This window comes from Sciurus vulgaris, assembly GCF_902686455.1.
Source record: "Sciurus vulgaris genome assembly, contig: HiC_scaffold_205_arrow_ctg1, whole genome shotgun sequence".
In the NCBI taxonomy this organism is placed as follows: domain Eukaryota; kingdom Metazoa; phylum Chordata; class Mammalia; order Rodentia; family Sciuridae; genus Sciurus; species Sciurus vulgaris.
In genome coordinates, this window is record NW_027632851.1 from 25,488 (window position 1) to 28,818 (window position 3,331).

The window sequence follows — 3,331 nt, forward strand, 5'->3', positions numbered from 1 at the left end:
AAAAAAATAGTGCTTTGTAGATATGCATTAAGGTAAAATTCATATGTGTACATAGCATAGTTTGGTCAATTTCATTTGGCCATTACTACCTTCCTGGTTGGTCCTTTCTCCATCCTCCTCTATTGCCTTCCTCTACTACACTGATTTCTATTTTCATGGGATTTACCTCCCAACACACACTTTTTTTTTTATTATTTTGGGATGGCGCAAAATTAAAGTTTCTGCACAGTGAAGGAAATAATCAAGAGCCTGAAGAGAGAGCCCTTAGGATGGAAGATCTTAGCCATCTGCTTCCCTGACAGGGGATCAGAATATATGAGGAACCCCAAAAGCAATGCCAAAAAAGCAAATGACCCAATTAATAAATGGGCAAAAGAACTAAACAGACATTTCTCAAAAGAAGTGAGGCAAATGGTCAATGAATATTTAAAACAAATTTCAACATCTCTAGCAATCAAGAATATACAAATCAAAACTACATTGAGATTTTATCTCACTTTAGTCAAAATGGCATTTACTGAGAACACAATAATAAACACTGGCAAGGATGTGGGGGAAAAGGTACACTCATGCATTGTTGGTGGAACTTCATATTAGAATAACCACTCTGGAAAGCAGTATAGGGGTTAATGAAAAAACTAAGAATGGGTTACTGTCATGCATAACTAAAAAGAACCAATAAAAATGTAGAAATGAAACCACCATATAACCCATCTATACACTCCTCTGTGTTTATCCAAAAGAACTAAAATCAGAATAACTATAATGACACAGCTACATCAGTGTTTATAGCAACACAATTCACAATAGCTATGCTATAGAGTCAACCTAAGTGTCCTTCAGCAGATGAATAAAGAAAATGTGGTATATATACATAATGGAGTTTTACTCAGTCATAAAGAAGAATGAAATTAAGGTATTTGCTGCTAAATGGATGGAACTGGAGAACATCCTGCTAAATGAAATAAACCAAACTCAGAAAGTCAAGTGTGAGATGTTTTTTCTCATATGTAGGAGCTAGACTAATACCTGGAAAGAGTAATAGTGAATTGCTAAAATAATCTATGGCTTGAGGTTTAGCTTGAAAATACCCTTTAAGGGAATAATTTCTGTTTTATGAAATCTTAATTTTAATTTTTCTGATTTTGAAAATAGTTAAATACCTTTATAAAGCCACATAAATACATACTAATATTGACAATATGTCAGTATCAGGAATTACCCAGCTTCTACAAAACACTGTAAAAAAATCAAAGAAACATTGGTTATTATTCATTGAACTCTTTCCTTGAGCCTGTATCCTACTCTGTTGAACTGCATTCTTTTCTCATCAATACTGAAAAATTTGATAGTATAAACTTTTGAGTATTAAGTATTTTTTAGCAAAATCACTTACTTTCTTTTACATAAACATAGATGATGGGGAAAATACTCTTTGGCAGTGGAGAACAGATCTGTTTCTACCAGCTAAGTGCTCTTTGATAAAACACAGTAACTGAGCCTCAGATTTCTCATTGAGAAAAGTAGTTAATATCCTTATGTAAGCAGGCCTTATTGCAGGTGTTAGATGTATGTTGATTTGGCACTTTACACCTGCCATTAAAAGACATTTACACTGCTGATGCAATGACTAAGAAATCCCATACAACTTTAGGAATAAAATTAAATGTTATTTAATTGAATTTTCCATGTAGAGCAAAGGAAGAAAAAGGAATTCTTTATAGCAAGGGACTATAAAAAGCTGTGAAGAGTATATTGTGAAGAGTATATTTCACATATACTTCATATATGTGAAAAGTATATTTCATTTTCCAATGAAAGTCCAGGAAATGTTTGAGATCCATTTTTAATGTTTTATTTCCTCCTGTTACTGTTGAGGTAATAATGCATCATGCACACAAACACCTTATTCTCACAGGTGATTTCTATCCACTCCCTTTAGCTCAAGCCTCAGGTTCTCCTTCATCTCTCTCTCTCTCTCTCTCTCTCTCTCTCTCTCTCTCTCTCTCTCTCTCTCTCTCCTTGGAAAAATTTATTTTGGCTCAGAGTTCCAGACGTTTAGTCCAAGGTTGGCTGATTCCATTGCTCTGGGCCCATGATGAGGGAGAAAATCATGGCAGAAGGGCATGGTTGAGGAGCATTGCTACATTCATGGCAGCCAGAAAGGAGAGAGGGAGAGGGAGAGGGAGAGAGGGAGAGAGAGAGAGTGAGTTCCATAGTGTTATTGATTCTAGCATTGCCCCAAAGTCCAACTTGAAAGTCTCACCTAAGACTCAAGGCAAACTCTTGACTTTGAGCCCTCATAAAGATTAAAAGCAAGTTATATATATCCAATATACAGTGGCACAGAGTGAACATTCCCATTCTAAAAGGTAAGAAGAGGGACATAGAAAGAAAGGATGGAGCCAAACCCATAACACTGTATAGCATCAAAGACACATAGTGTCAACTCATTGTCCAAAAGACTTTCAGTCCTTCCCATTTGGCCTTGCTGGTTGCAGTGCACACCAGCATGCTTTTAGCTTGGTTTTCTCTGCAGCCAGTAGCTCTCCTTGGAAGATAGTTCGTAATATTGGAATCTCATAATTCCGGAGGTCTGCATTCCAGATTTGGCTTTACCTTTGCAACTTCATTAATTGCAATTTAAGGGTTAGTTCCACAGGAATTCCAAATTCCAACCCTGCTTCACTTTACCTGGTCTCCATGGCCTTCCTTTGTAATCTTGGTGGAAGCCTGCAAGACCTCCTAGCTTCAGAATCCTAAATTCCCACAGAACAAGCACCACAGGGGTGATGCTGACATCTGATACCACCTCACCCAGTAGTCAAGCTTCGTGGAATCATGGCTTCACTAACTTCTGAGTGCTTGGGTAGCTGAGCATGGTTAAACAACTTCCTAAGCTCCCTTGTGCAAAAAGTTACCCACAGGATCTTTTTACAAAGGAATTTTCCCTTCTAGGCACTTGAGCCTGCAATTGGTGTGGTCTTGAAAATTCCTGAGATACCCCCAAGTCATCTTTCCTAGTCTTTCTGTGCAAAGTACTTAGCATCTCTTTAGATGCAGCAATATTTTCAGCGAGTACAACTTTCTTGGCCCCAGTTTTATTTTTTTTTATGGCTTTTGAATTTAAAACATATTTTCTAAATAGGACAAAAAATTAGAAATCATAAAAAATACTTTAAATTGGATGATTTTAAAGCTTTTTTTTCATTGAAAGTTACCATTAAGAACTGAAAAGGCATTCCACAAAGACAGAAAATATTATAACACACATAATGGCAAAAGCTTATGAGCTCAAAATATATAAAAAGTATAACCAATAATAAAGGGT